Here is a 16714-nt window from a genome sequence, read left to right on the forward strand (position 1 = left end):
TTTCCTAAAATTAATCCACAGGTCTGATGATGGTTATGTAAAAATAACCGAAACCGGTTACCTATCTCATTGAAACATAAATGGTGTGATCAAGACTGAACTTTAGTCGAAATATAATAATTTATTGATCACTGTTTTCCAAAAATGTTTACCAAAATTGTACTTCTGACGATTGTTGCAGGGTGTTTGCTTTCTGGAGTTTCACGCCGTATACGCCAGTGGCTGTCATTCGAAAAGGCCACCTGTCGCCTCTCACTGGAATCCAGTAGCGTTACTGGTAAACAAATTCCAGCCTTCGGCGCCGATGAACGGCATTCAACACGGGTTCCTGTAACAGTCGTTTGCTGCGGAGGCCCGTACGCAGCATTCGTTAACATTCACTGAGGACACAGCCTCTTGGTTCATCTGGGTGGTCAGTTGCCGAACATTTGCACTCTACTCTTCCGTACACATATCCGCAGCCGTCGTTCTCCACTGTCATCTGTGGCCTGTGCCGCATCGCAGTTACCTCGGCACTGATTTTGGATAGCAATATTTTGCCGCTGTGCTTTAACCACAGCGGCAGGCGAACAATATACAAAACTTGGCCGTTTCGGAAATGCTTCCACCCTGGGCCCGAAATCCAATGATCGTACTCATGTGGACGTCAGATAAATCTTTCCATTTCCACATTACGATAACGACTGCACTGTTTCCAGCGTCCGCCCAGCACACTTTACATACCCTCCACTGCTTGTGCTGCCACCTTCCGTCTGTGAGAGACTGTTACACGTTGATGTCGGCCATAGGGCCGCGCGGGATTAGCCGAGCGGTCTGGGGCGCTGCAGTCGTGGACTGTGTGGCTGGTCCCTTGAACATGGGTGTGTGTGTTTGTCCTTAGTATAGTTTAGGATAAGTAGTGTGTAAGTTCAAAAATGGCTCTGGGCACTATGGGACTTAACTTCGGAGGTCATCAGTCCCCTAGAACTTAGAACTACTTAAACCTAACTAACCTAACGACAACACAAACATCCATGCCCGAGGCAGGATTCGAACCTGCGACCGTAGCGGTCGCGCGGTTCCAGACTGTAGCGCCTAGAACCGCTGGGCCACTCCAGCCGGCAAGTAGTAGTGTGTAAGCTTAGGGACTGATGACCTTAGCAGTTAAGTCCCATAAGATTTCACTATCGTTTGAACATTTTTTTCGACCATAGGCTGTGGTCGCATTACTGTGACTGGACTGTGTAGAGGTCTATGTTTTGGCTGTTCATTCTGGAAAAGGCTGTATGCAATGGTTTTTTGATTAGAGGAAAGAAGAAGTCACTGGGTGCCGTACCAGACGAATAAGAGGGACGAGGCGTAGTTTGATAGCCTGAAGAAGCTGCCTGTATGAGAGTCTCCTGTGCAAAATGATATGGGGCGTAGTCCTGCAGCAAGAACAAGCACTTGTGCAGTTTCTCGCTACACTTCGTCTTGACAGTAAACTTGTCAGGAGATTTCGGCAGTACTCTTCTGTGACGATTTGGCCCTTACGAGCATAATCTGTCAATTCTGCACCATAGCTGTCCCAAGAATCACTCACCATCACCTTGCCCCATGATGGTTGCGTCTTCACACTTTCCGGCGGTGTTGAATACAATTGACTCCACTGCTTGCTCTGCTCGTTTGTCGCGGAGTCATGGTGAAACATCCAGCACTCATGTTTAACGATTTGGCAAGTATGTAAGTCTTATAGACTGGCCTATCACGGCTGCAAAATTTCCGCCACTGCCTAGCCCAGGAGCTTTCAAAATGGGTGTGATCAGTCCTGCAATACAGCGAGCAGCGATCTCTATCGTGTTCTAAATGTCGTGCAAGACGTGGAAAATTGATCAATGAGTGATTTCCACATTTTGCACTATCACCTCCATTCTGATACGCCGGTCTTCGAGCATGAGGGTCACCACTTCCCTTGCGATACCCGGTTAACGAAAGGGAGACAGTCTGCCACTTCGTTAAGTAGTTCTAAGTTCTAGGGGACTGATGACCTCCGATGTTAAGTCCCCTAGTGGAAAAAAAAATAGTCTGGGCCAGCCAAGCACTATGTCCTACAATGGTGCATTGTTGCCTATATTTCTACATACTATCCTTAGATTCTTGCAGCCTTTTTCCCCTTTTAATGCAGAAAACAAATTACCGCACGATACTTCAATTTATCACTAGGGTACACTATTTTGTTTTTGCTTCCCCAGCGGCGTACCACTGTATCCCGTGATGGTCGAATACAATATTAATAATGCGCTACTCGATACAAAGACGTCGTTTAAATATCTAGGTGTAACGCTGCAAAGCAGTATGAAATGGAACGAACATGTAAGGACTGTGGTAGGGAAGGCGAATGGTCGACTTCTGTTTACTGAGAGAATTTTAGGAAAGTGTGAATCATCAGTAAAGGAGGCAAGGAGACTGTATGTAGAACATTAGTGCGGCCAGTTCTTGAGTATTTCTCGATTGTTTGGGATTCCCCCCCCCCCCCCCCCCCTCCCAGATCGGATTAAAGAATGATATCGAAGCAATTCAGAGGCGAGCGGCTAGATTTCTTTACTGGTACGTTCCATCAACACGAAAGTATTACGGAGATGCTTTGGGAAACCAAACAGCAATACCTGCAAGGAAGGCAATGTTCTTTTCGAGGAACACTGTTGAGAGAATTTAGAGAACCGACATTTGAAGCTGATTTCCAGAACAATTCTATTGGCGCCGACGTACATTTCGCATAAGAACCACAAATATTACATAAGAGAAATTAGGGCTGGCACGGAGGCATATAGATGGTTGTTTTTCCCTCGCTCTCTTTGCGAACGGGCTATGAAAGGAAAATCTTTGCGAAGAGACCAGGAAAGGAAATGAACAGCAGTGGTGCAAGCCCCCCCCCCCCCCGCAACGTATCACACGGTGGCTTCGTGAGTATGTATGTAGACGTTTAGTGAGGACCTTTCAATGTGTATCATGACTTCAGACATATACCTGTAAGCAAACAAAATATTAATTACGTAACTTTTTTACCAGGTGATAACTAAAACTTTGAAATTACCTCTCACGTACATGTTACGCGCATTCGTCCTCGAAATTAAACGTCCCTGCCAGTGTGTAAAGACTCAGAAGAAATGAGACGAGTTACTTATGTTTTGTGTATCATCTCTGCCTCGTACGCGAGATACCAAGGAATTTACATTAAATATCAAGCATTGTCGTGCGCCATACAGTAAGCAAACTATCCTCACGTTCAAACTGCCGCGACAGCTTGTGTAGAGAATATCGACGAAAACCAGATGCCTCCCTTCTCGTTTCGAAGTTGTCGTATGACGGACAGATTAATAAAAAAAAGCTGATGTTGCAACCGTAATATCTAATAGTTAGGAAAATGAGTGACTTAAATTTTAGATTAGTTTCAGTCGTCATACTGCAGACGTGGTAAACATTTATGAAGAGAATATCGCATATACACAGCATCATTTTTTAAGGAACTTATTCTTCCCCGTCCCTAGTTTATTAGTTTAGTTCCGTACTTCAGCCGCTAAAAAGAGGACATTTTATTCTCTTCGTGTCTGTATGTCTGTCCGTCTGTTAAGACACCTTCTTCTAAGGAACGGATATAGGTATCAAGTTGAAATTTCCTTTCAAATGATAGAGCACAGCAATAAGTAGTCCTTTTCTTTCAGGTTTTATTAGGCAAATTTAGATTTCGACTAGTGCCTTGCCATTATCAGTGCACTATTTCAAGTATCAGTGCATGTCGTAGTACGTTACTCCCCTGTTGTTCGGGCTTCTGTCACAGTTCGTTCAAAAGTATTCTTGAACGAACTGTGACAGAAGCCCGAACAACAGGGGAGTAACGTATTAGGACACGCTTTGGTATCGTGAAATAGTGCATTGATAATGGCTAGTCTTGAAAGAACTGTGACAGAAGCCCGAACAACGGGGAACTGACGTACTAGGACATGCATTGATACCATGAAATAGTGCACTGATAATGGCTAGGCACTAGCCGAAATTTAAACTTGCCTAAAAAAAAACTTGAAACAAAATGACGACTGATTGCTGCGCTCTGTAATTTGAAAGTCATATCACAGTCGTTGAGTCCTAATGGAAGGTAATTTGATAAAGTTGAAATTTATGTCAAATACTAAGGTCTCCGGTTCCTTCCTGATGTAAAAAATTTAAGCATCTAAGACAATGTAATGAAAAGAGATGGCTATTTATATCACATATTTCGATACTCGAAAACTCAGTCATCAAAACATATAGCGTAGTTTAAGTTGACCTAGAATCATATGAGAACTATTCGGAAAGTAAGGAACGATCGGTCAGGAAGTAGAAACCACAGTGAAGACGAAAAATGTTTCATTTTCAACAGTTAGCTACGCTTTCCAAGTACATATCTACATGCTCGCCGCTCCGAGTTAGACATCTGTCACAGCGTTGTACCAATTTTCCAATACCCTCGTCATAGAAGGCAGCATCTTGTGCTTTCCGACAACTTTCTGCGCTGGACTGCAGCTCATTGTCTGTGCCAATATACTGTCTTCGTAGCCAGCGGTTCATATGAGCAGAGATAAAAATCAAAGGGAGCGAAGTCCAGGCTGTATGCTGGGTGACCAGACACTTCGCGTCGAAAATGCTGCAGGAACGTCATCACTACCCCTGCACTATGCGGACGTGAACTGTCATGAACAAGGAACTGCACGACAGTTGAGTTATGTGAGGTTGCATGAAAGCAGGTAAAATCTCTCTGCAAGCACCCTTGCTTAGCGGGAGACACTATTTTCTAGGTACCTTTTCGCCACCACTTTGCGCTCAGATCTGAGAAGAGCGATGTGACACTGTGTACAGGCATACCAGAGATATTTCCCAATACATCTGTGCAATGCTTCATCGGATTTTCAGTGTGGTTGCCATTTCGCAACTGATCGACGCTTAGTTTTCCAACTGCCCTCGTAAAATGCGACAGAAAGCCATATTTCACAGTACAAGTACAGTAAACAATCCAAAAATTGTTAATTTGTAATTAAAATTTTTTTTTTCTATTTCTGGTCCGTCTGTCTGTCTGTCTGTCTGTAAATACCCATTTTTCTCAGGAGCGGGTAGAGGTACCAAGTTGAGATTTATGTCAAGTACTACGGTCTACGACCCTTGGCGGTGTACATAATTTAAGCTTCCAAGTCAAAGCAATCATAAGACACGGCCAGATATATCACATATTTTGATACTCGCAAAATCTCTCATCAAACCTATAGACGAGCTACAAAAATACATGCTGGGTCTGGTGGTCTAGCAGACAGCTGGCACGGTAGCTCAGCGTGTTCGGTTGGATGGCGGGATGTCTTCTGTAGTAAACACAACGGAGTGAAACATTGAACTATGAAGTTAAATGGGAGTTCTGTGACGTCTGTCCAGACTAAATGACGAGAGCGATGACGAACAAAATGAAGAATAAAAAAAGAAGAAGGGAGCGCGATGGAGATGGGGAGGAAGAGAGAGAGAGAGAAAGAGAGAGAGGAAAATTGCACCCGAGGAAACAGGGAGGCCGCAGGATCGAATCTCAGTCGCACTAAGAATTTTTCAGTATTCGTTTGCACCTCGCCTTCTTCTCTCAACGATTTTAGTAGTCGTCAGAAAAAGCACGTTGTTCGGATTCCACGTTAAACTGTCTGTCACCTTTCCTCCTTTGGATAGCTGGACCAAGACACGGTCACGCAAGTCGCCGAAGTGATGCCCAATAAAAAGACTTTCACCAGGCCATAGAGCCACACGAAATTATTACTATAGTTATTTACATACAAAACTAAGTTTGTACGGAACTCTCGGAGGGTTTGTTTTACTAGCACTTGTCGGGTTTTTTCATTACGCCCTGACGATAATTACATTTTATTACTGGTATTTTCGATTAAATTTATGGTATGTGTTAATTGTTTCCTGAGTCTCTTTATGTACTTGACACAGTAGCATCAAAGTACAGGTCGGCCCTATGTGTGGAGCTACCGTTCTAAAACAAAAATAAGTGGCTGTACAGAAATTTACAGTCGAATAGTATGAGATGGGGAAGGAGGAAAATCTATAAGGATGTGATGCCAACGTGGAGGCCATTTTGAAACCACCATCTTGGGTGCAACCCGTGATTTTGAGGTGAATGCCTTTCATTGGAACACAGCTTTATTCATTCCCGAATTATGTACTTCTGAGATGGCATTGCTCCTCGGATGTAACAAGACGACTATAAGAATGAGATTGGTAAGACTGAAGGAGATGGAAGTTTAGAAGCAAGAAGCCCCTACAACCATAGAATGCTAGCACTAGCAGCCATTGCAGTAAGTGAGCATCAAGCTGAACTGATCTTGAATGTCAGATACGTGTACATCATTCCACTCTGCTTCCGCTCTAGACCAGTGGTCACCAATCGTTGATACTGGTGAGTAGTCTACATCTACATCTACATCTACATTTATACTCCGCAAGCCACCCAACGGTGTGTGGCGGAGGGCACTTTACGTGCCACTGTCATTACCTCCCTTTCCTGTTCCAGTCGCGTATGGTTCGCGGGAAGAACGACTGTCTGAAAGCCTCCGTGCGCGCTCTAATCTCTCTAATTTTACATTCGTGATCTCCTCTGGAGGTGAAAGTAGGGGGAAGCAATATATTCGATACCTCATCCAGAAACGCACCCTCTCGAAACCTGGCGAGCAAGCTACACCGCGATGCAGAGCGCCTCTCTTGCAGAGTCTGCCACTTGAGTTTATTAAACACCTCCGTAACGCTATCACGGTTACCAAATAACCCTGTGATGAAACGCGCCGCTCTTCTTTGGATCTTCTCTATCTCCTCCGTCAACCCGATCTGGTACGGATCCCACACTGATGAGCAATACTCAAGTATAGGTCGAACGAGTGTTTTGTAAGCCACCTCCTTTGTTGATGGACTACATTTTCTAAGCACTCTCCCAATGAATCTCAACCTGGTACCCGCCTTACCAACAATTAATTGTGCTAGTCTGTCAAGAACACGTAACCAGATGTTTTCAGTGGGTGAGAGAGCTGGAGAACGTGCTGACCAGGGCAGCAATCGAATATATTCTGTACAGTCATGTCAGGACAGCACGAACAACATGCGGTGTTGCTTTATGTTATTGAAAGGTAACATCATAGAGACCTCAAAGAAGAAGCCAACGTCTTCTTTCTTCTGGGAGCCTCAACATACGGATACGGTGGCGGCTTTCGTAATCTTAATATTTCTTGACTAGTTAGTAGTGGTTATCATCGTTAATATTAGTTTCTTTACAATCTCAGGGCGTAGTAATTTTCTTTGCGAGAAGACGCCACAATTTACTGTCTTTAAAATTCGTCGTAAAATAGGGTTCGTACAGGACTGAATCTTTCGTAAAACCTTTGTCTCTTTAACTTTGATGGATTAATCAATGAATCAAGACGACAATCTTTAAGCAAGTCCTGTCCAAATCAATTTTACACACTTGTGAGTACGTTAAAATCGCGTCAAAAGTTGTCTTTTCGAGTTATTAAGTCAATGCTCATTAATGCTGGCAGTCAAAGATCCTATGCATCTGTTAATTTTTGTTCGATTTGATAAAAAATGATGATCGCTGCCCGGCGCTGTGTAATGTAGTTATGGAAAATAATGAAAGTTATCACAGTTCCCACTTTGAGTTAATTCCTAACCACTGAAATTCCTTATCTCACTTACCTGGATTCAGTCAAGAATTTTAATTATCAGTTCTTCATAACAATAAAACTGTTGCCTCTGAAAAAGATGATTACTATCAAAGAATGTCGAAAGTACTTTTGAAGTTAAAGGTTTGAATACTTTCCTCTATATATTTTCACAATTAAGCGTTCACTCGCGCTAACACAGTACAGACAACGTCAGACAAGACGAGGTGAGACAGAATGACAAATGGAGAGAAAGACACTATTGTCTCGACTATTTAGAGACTTAAACAAAAGTTCACGTAACAATAACGTCTTATCCGTAGAAGTTCTTAGTATACTACTTATTCTCTTGAATTGGTTATTCTTAAATAATTCACAATTATACCAAAATATTAACGAAATTTAAAATCTTAGCTTATGGCCGGATAAGAGTGGCTTCAATATACCCATCGTAATGTTGAACTCTGAGCTTGAACTCATGCAAAAACACGACATTTTATCACTCTTGGGTCCAGTGTTGTCATTGGACGTACCACAATCGACGTGCCTCTCTCTGCTCCCGCATCAAGAGCAGTCGCAGAGTTATCGCTATGCAGGCAGCCGTTGGTGCTCTAGCCGTCGTCGCACTGTCCCCGTGGACGCTTGTCTTTCTGCAAACAAGCCCATTTCCTGACTCTCAATATGTGACGTAGCTGTACCGTCCTGTACTGCAGAGTGAACAGTACACAAACCCTTTCGTGTCCATGGGATCCTGCATCGCATTGAGAACCTCCTGAACCCATTGATTCCACATTCGTATGATAGTCGTCTCCCTGATTACCTGCACGGAGATATTATTGGATACAAGGAAATCCTTGTATGGTAATAATTGTTAAACTCGCGTTTGCAGCTAACAAAGCCAATAAGTTGCCTTTTTTATACAACAATCCATCATTCTAAGGAACATCTCAAATAGAAATCTCCGTGCGGCACATCCGCTATCCAAGCTGTTCATTCCGCCACCCTCTACCCACGACACCACAACTACTACTGCGCAAGGCTACGACTGAACTAGACTGTTACATAGTTGCTCGCTTTTCCCGATAATGCAACCCCTGGAAACCGGAGACTGTGCATCGCTCATGTGTTCAACATGCAAAGGCATTTAAAGTAATAATATTCCGAATAAAGATATAATTTCCATTATATTTGCATTCAAAGATACACCGAGTGGTAATATACTAAACTAACTCCGATTTACTAGTATGTCATTTAGTGCTTAAACCTTCTATAGCGCAAAATGCTGATACAGTCAATTTCTGATACATGCTGGTAGACTTTCCTTACTCGAGGCACAACACGTTTTGCTCGAAACAAACCAGAGGTAATTTCTGAGTGAGAAACTCGTTGCGTGGTTCAAATGGCCCTGAGCACTATGCGACTTAACTTCTGAGGCCATCAGTCGCCTAGAACTTAGAACTAATTAAACCTAACTAACCTAAGGACATCACACACATCCATGCCCGAGGCAGGATTCGAACCTGTGACCGTAGCGGTCGCTCTGTTCCAGACTGTAGCGCACAGAACCGCACGGCCACTCCGGCCGGCAAACTCGTTGCGTAATCTTTCCTTATATATAGACCGTAGATTGCATTACTCCGACAAAATTAGTATTGTGCTGAATTATTGATCATTTTCGTATGCAAACATGCAGTACACTTCAAGCCAATTCGACGTTTGTTGCATGCCGCCTGAATGTATTACAGTTTCAACGACCAGTACTGTAGAAGATCAGGTGAGCGAAGGGTAACTGAGTGGAGTGGAGCGGAGTCTCATAAGAGGATCTCATTTCCCTGGAGGTCGCGGCATTTGCTTGCTCGCTCGGTGGTGGTTGCGGCATCTCGCATTACACCTGTTGCGTCACGTGTTACGCGGTTACCCACTGGCCGCGGCCTTCGTTACGGGACATTCGCGTTCCAGACGGCATTCCAGGTCCTGCTTCCGGATGCTGCAGCGCATCCTAGCGTCCTGTCCCAGCGGCAGGAAGTCGTGATCCGGCACCGGAAGCGGCAGAGACACGACACGTCGCGGCTATAGCCCCGCCCTCTTCAGCGGAAGATGGAATGACTGGAACTGCTCGGACCTGCAGATACGCTGTCTCACAGTCGGAGAAAACGTCCTCACGAAGGAATATCTGACATAACACGAAACAACACATACACGCGGTTTTATGTATATCATTGCATAATTAGTTCTCTACGTATGAGGTGGTATTCAAAAGTTACTCAAATTTGAATTTTCCACGCAAATAGTTACGAATACACTGAAATACCGCTAGATGTCTTCCCCAAAATTCTTCTTGAATCAGTGTGGCAAACTGTTGCGAGATGAGAGGTTTTATTAGTTTCCTTAGCATATTTCCACTGTCGTGAGTTTGCGGTTTTGCGATGGCTGACCTGAAACAGCAAGGTGTGTCTATCAAGTTGTTTTTAAACTAGAGAAAACCGCGAGACTGCTACGGTCGTAGGTTCGAATCCTGCCTCGGGCATGGATGTGTGTGATGTCCTTAGGTTAGTTAGGTTTAAGTAGTTCTAAGTTCTAGGGGACTGATGACCTCAGATGTTAAGTCCCATAGTGCTCAGAGCCATTTGAACCATTTAAACTAGAGAAAACAACTGCAAAATCGTACCAAATGTTGAAACAAACTCTTGAAGACGACGTTTTAGGCGAGACACAAACTTTCTAAACGTTCCAAAAAACAGCGAGCATCGACTGATGATAACCGTTGCGGTTGGCCGTCAACTGGCGTGACAACACAAAAGCAAGAGATCCCAATCTGCAATATCGTACAAAGACTATCCAACACGTTTCCAATACTTGGAAATACTTGTGAACGTATTCTGGATGAAAGATTGCAGTGAAGTTTCTGCCACGACTGCTTCAAGACGGTTATAAATCTGCTTGGACATACTGCAAGAAGATGCAGACTTTCTTCCAAACCGTGACACTAATGGGAAAAGTATTGTTTATTTTTGTGCCCCGAACATAGCAAGGAATCGTGGCAAAGCAAGAGTACCTCTTCGGCTCGGAATAAAACAGTCAAGAGTAACATGAACTTTCATATATATATATATATATATATATATATATATATATATATATATATATATATATATATATATATATATATATAGGGTGTTTCAAAAATGACCGGTATATTTGAAATGGCAATAAAAACTAAACGAGCAGCGATAGAAATACACCGTTTGTTGCAATATGCTTGGGACAACAGTACATTTTCAGGCACACAAACTTTCGAAATTACAGTAGTCACAATTTTCAACAACAGATGGCGCTGCGGTCTAGGAAACTCTATAGTACGATATTTTCCACATATCCACCATGCGTAGCAATAATATGGCGTAGTCTCTGAATGAAATTACCCGAAACCTTTGACAACGTGTCTGGCGGAATGGCTTCACATGCAGATGAGATGTACTGCTTCAGCTGTTAAATTGTTTCTGGAGTCTGGCGGTACACCTGGTCTTTCAAGTGTCCCCACAGAAAGAAGTCACAGGGGTTCATGTCTGGCGAATAGGGAGGCCAATCCACGCCGCCTCCTGTATGTTTCGGATAGCCCAAAGCAATCACACGATCATCGAAATATTCATTCAGGAAATTAAAGACGTCGGCCGTGCGATGTGGCCGGGCACCATCTTGCATAAACCACGAGGTGTTCGCAGTGTCGTCTAAGGCAGTTTGTACCGCCACAAATTCACGAAGAATGTCCAGATAGCGTGATGCAGTAATCGTTTCGGATCTGAAAAATGGGCCAATGATTCCTTTGGAAGAAATGGCGGCCCAGACCAGTACTTTTTGAGGATGCAGGGACGATGGGACTGCAACATGGGGCTTTTCGGTTCCCCATATGCGCCAGTTCTGTTTATTGACGAAGCCGTCCAGGTAAAAATAAGCTTCGTCAGTAAACCAAATGCTGCCCACATGCATATCGCCGTCATCAATCCTGTGCACTATATCGTTAGCGAATGTCTCTCGTGCAGCAATGGTAGCGGCGCTGAGGGGTTGCCGCGTTTGAATTTTGTATGGATAGAGGTGTAAACTCTGGCGCATGAGACGATACGTGGACGTTGGCGTCATTTGGAACGCAGCTGCAACACGGCGAACGGAAACCCGAGGCCGCTGTTGGATCACCTGCTGCACTAGCTGCGCGTTGCCGTCTGTGGTTGCCGTACGCGGTCGCCCTACCTTTCCAGCACGTTCATCCGTCACGTTCCCAGTCCGTTGAAATTTTTCAAACAGATCCTTTATTGTATCGCTTTTCGGTCCTTTGGTTACATTAAACCTCCGTTGAAAACTTCGTCGTGTTGCAACAACACTGTGTTCTAGGCGGTGGAATTCCAACACCAGAAAAATCCTCTGTTCTAAGGAATAAACCATGTTGTCTACAGCACACTTGCACGTTGTGAACAGCACACGCTTACAGCAGAAAGACGACGTACAGAATGGCGCACCTACAGACTGCGTTGTCTTCTATATCTTTCACATCACTTGCAGCGCCATCTGTTGTTGAAAATTGTAACTACTGTAATTTCGAAAGTTTGTCCGCCTGAAAATGTACTGTTGTCCCAAGCATATTGCAACAAACGGTGTATTTCTATCGCTGCTCGTTTAGTTTTTATTGCCGTTTCAAATATACCGGTCATTTTTGAAACACCCTATATATATATATATATGTGTGTGTGTGTGTGTGTGTGTGTGTGTGTGTGTGTGTGTGTGTGTGTGCAAAAATGCAATGTTCCGAATAGTTTCCGATATAGAACACGTGTAATATCACTTTTCTAAGATTTCTTGCATCAATCGAAACCCTCACCCTCCAGCGAAAACATGTCGCAGTACAAAATTACATTCGGTTTCCTACAAAAAGAGGACCAATTCATGTTTCTATAGGAGTTACAGTTTGCCCAAAGACAGCGCGAGGATACTGAAAACCTGGAGCGACGCGCATGCGCTCTAGCTTAGGCCCTCTTTGTAGCCCAATTTGAAGCAGTTTCCCGACCTCGTGGAACACAAGTGTCCTGTATCAAGCTGTTTGTCACAGCTTCCTCTACACTACCGTCGTACGTTGTGAACAATAACGATGTTTGAATAACACTGAAAATAAGTAACAAAGTATTTTTTCATACGTTCTATCTCGGAATCCATTCGCAATAGGGTATATGTCCATGTGAAGTTTTTTGTTCAGAATCACTTACACTATCACCCCTCAAATCCTGTACCTTTCCTCCTGACTCACCCTTTATATACACTCATGCTCAAAATTAAGGATAATTGCAGAATGTGGTGCCACACAACGTGGCACTACACAAAACTGCCGCTAATAGCATAGTCACATAGGGAACACACACGACACAGATCTGTAAGCTCACGGTATTGGCGATAAGTTGAGAAAACCGTCCCGAAACACACGTGCTACAAAACGCCACTGTTTCCTGCGCATTACCCCGACATCAATATGGGATATGATCACCATTCACACGTACACAGGCCGCACAACAGGTTCGCATACTCTGGATCAGGTGGTCAAGCAGCTGCTGGGGTATAGCCTCCCATTCTTGCACCAGTGCCTGTCGGAGCTCCTGAATTGTCGTAGGGGTTTGAAGACGTGCAGCGAAACGTCGATCGAGAGCATCCCAGACGTGTTCGATGGGGTTTAGGTCTGGAGAACAGGCAGGCCACTTCATTCGCCTGATATCTTCTGTTTCAAGGTACTCCTCCATGATGGCAGGTCGGTGGGGCCGTGCGTTATCACCCATCAGGGGGACGGTGGGACCCACTGCACCATTGAAAAGGCGGACATACTGGTGCAAAATGACGTCCCGAAAAAAAATGTTCAAATGTGTGTGAAATCTTATGGGACTTAACTGCTAAGGTCATCAGTCCCTAAGCTTACACACTACTTAACCTAAATTATCCTAAGAACAAACACACACACTCATGCCCGAGGGAGGACTCGAACCTCTGCCGGGACCAGCCGCACAGTCCATGACTGCAGCGCCCTAGACCGCTCGGCTAATCCCACGCGGCGACGTCGCGATACACCTGCCTGTTACAGTTCCTCTGTCAAAAACATGCAGGGGTGTCCGTGCACCAATCGTAATCCCACCCCACACCATCAAACCACGACCTCTTACAGGTCCCTTTCAAGGACATTAAGGGGTTGGTATCTGGTTCCTGGTTCACATGACATGAAAACCCGGCGAGAATCACTGTTCAGACTACAACTGGACTCGACCGTCAACATAACCTGGGACCACTGTTCCAAAGACCATGTACTGTGTTCTTGACACCAGGCTTTACGGGCTCTCCTGTGACCAGGGGTCAGTGAATGTACCTTGCAGGTCTCCGGGCGAATAAACCATGTCTGTTCAGTCGTCTGTAGACTGTGTGTCTGGAGACAACTGTTCCAGTGGCTGCGGTAAGCTCCCGAGCAAGGATACCTGCAGTACTCCGTGGCCAACGGCGGGCACTGATGGTGAGATATCGGTCTTGTTGTGGCGCTGTACACTGTGGACGTCCCTTACTGTAGCTCCTGGACACGTTTTCTCTCTGCTGGAATCGTTGCCATAATCGTGAGATCACACTGCTGTGTTTGACCAGCCTCCAGTCGCCCTAGTATTCTGCCCCTCATAACATCATCAATATGTGTTCTTTGAGCCATTTTCAACACACAGTCACCATTAGCACGTCTGAAAACGTCTGCACACTTACTCGCTGAACCGTAATCTGACAGGCACCAACACACCTGTGCGTATATGGACTGCTGCCAGCGCCACCATGCGACGACCGGAGGTCAAATGCACCGCATGGTCACACCCTGAGGTGATTTAAACCCGCAAACCGCCCAACAGAGCGTTGTTTCACCACGTATCAGCATTATCCTTAATTTATGAGGATCCCTTGGCACTTACCAGGCACTGTTCCATGTCACTTCTCCCTCTTCGCTAAGCAGAAACGTCAGAAGAATTAATCCAGTGAAAACGATTAAAGAGGAATCACACAGGGTAGCAAAACATCATAACAAAGAAATACTTCCAGGTAGCCGTTTTAAAAGTGACACAAACTTGAGATCGATGTATTCACTTCCAAGAGGACTACTTTGTAGGTGATGGTGCAGAATAACATGTGAGAAAGACGTAATAATTTAAATTAATGTATACCAACGGAAAGAATCGCAAGTCTAAAAAATAATTGACGTGGAGTAATGAAATCTCAGCAATACATTTTTTTAGCTAACGTATTTAAGTGACTAGCATTGCAAGTTCACAGTTTAATCTAAGTACGACATAAGCCACTGAAAATGTGAAGTGCTGTTACATTAATAACTGGTGTATCCGTCAGAATGTTGAATGCAAGCATGCATTGCGTTGTACAGGTGCCGGAAGTCAGTTTGTGGGATGGAGTTGGCCACTGTGGCCGTGCGGTTCTAGGCGCTACAGTGTGGAGCCGAGCGACCGCTACGGTCGCAGGTTCGAATCCTGCCTCGGGCATGGATGTGTGTGATGTCCTTAGGTAAGTTAGGTTTAATTAGTTCTAAGTTCTAGGCGACTGATGACCTCAGAAGTTAAGTCGCATAGTGCTCAGAGCCATTTGAACCATTTTTTTGGGATGCAGTTCTGCGCCTCTTGCACTTGTCGGTCAATACAGGGACGGTCACTGTTGCTAGTGGATGACGCTGGAGCTGTCGTCTGATGATGTCCCATATGTGCTCGACTGAAGACAGATACGGTGATAGAGCAGACCAAGGTGACATGTTGATACTGAATACAACATGTTGCGTTACAACAGCGGTAGGTGGGCGAGCGTTATCCTGTTGGAAAACATCGCCTCGAATGCTTTTCATGAATGCCAGCACAACAAGGCGAATCACCAGACTGACGTACAGTTTTGCAGTCAGGGTGCGCGGGATGACCACGAGAGTTCTCCTGCTATTATACTAAATCGCATCGCGGACCATACACCATAACTCCAAGTGTAGATCCAGTGTTTTTAGGACGCACACAGGCTAATTACAGGCTCTCAACTGGCCTCCTTCTAACCAACACATGACCATCACTAGCATGGAGGCAAAACCAGCTTTCATCAGGAAACACAACAGAGCTCCATCCTGCCCTTCAACGAGCGCTAGCTTGACACCACTGAAGTTGCAAATGAGTGTGGTTTGGCGTCAGTGGAATGCACGCTATAGTGCGTCTGTGTTGTCCTTCAAGAAACCGATTTGCAACAGTTCGTTGTGTTACTGTGGTACCAACTGCTGCTCAAATTGCTGCTGCAGGTGCAGTACAATGCGCCAGAGCCATGCGCCGAACACAGTATTCTTCCCTCTCTGCGGTGCTACATAGCCCTCTGGAGCTGTCTTCTCGCACCCGTACATTCTAGTGACCATCGCTGCCAGCAATCATGTACAGTGGCTACATTCCTGACAAGTCTTTCTGCAGTATCGCAGAAGGAATAATCCTCTTCTCTTAACACCATCAAATCTTAGTGATGGGTTGACAATGGCTTCTTTGGTGCCCTGAAGGCATTCTTGACTGACATCAACTCACCTCTACCAATCTCGGAGGTAACTAACGCTCACGATCGTTACAGCAATAATTTAAAGTAAACCTAATTTGCATCCTCATAGCGATGCTACTAGCGCCACTCATACGTGACTGGTGAAAGTAGAATACCACATTTTATGGACTGTAAGACCGACTTTTTTCTTCGAAAAATTGCTTTCAGAATTCAGGTGTGTCTTATACTCGAAATTAATACAAAAATTCCAGTGTTTCATTTTAAATTCCCGCCAGTCTTAAAAATGGCCATGCCGCGGGGAAACCGACTCTGTTTGCCAACTCTGGATTCGAATGGCAGCTCTGCAGTGCACCGATGCGACGAACATGAGTTGCGGGGTTTCACAAACTTGCTAACACTCTCTTCCCGCCCTGCCATCGCAAACCCAGAACACTTTCTAGCCTATGATGCATCACTGCCGT

The sequence above is a fragment of the Schistocerca nitens genome, chromosome 2 (genome assembly GCF_023898315.1).
Source record: "Schistocerca nitens isolate TAMUIC-IGC-003100 chromosome 2, iqSchNite1.1, whole genome shotgun sequence".
In the NCBI taxonomy this organism is placed as follows: Eukaryota; Metazoa; Arthropoda; class Insecta; order Orthoptera; family Acrididae; genus Schistocerca; species Schistocerca nitens.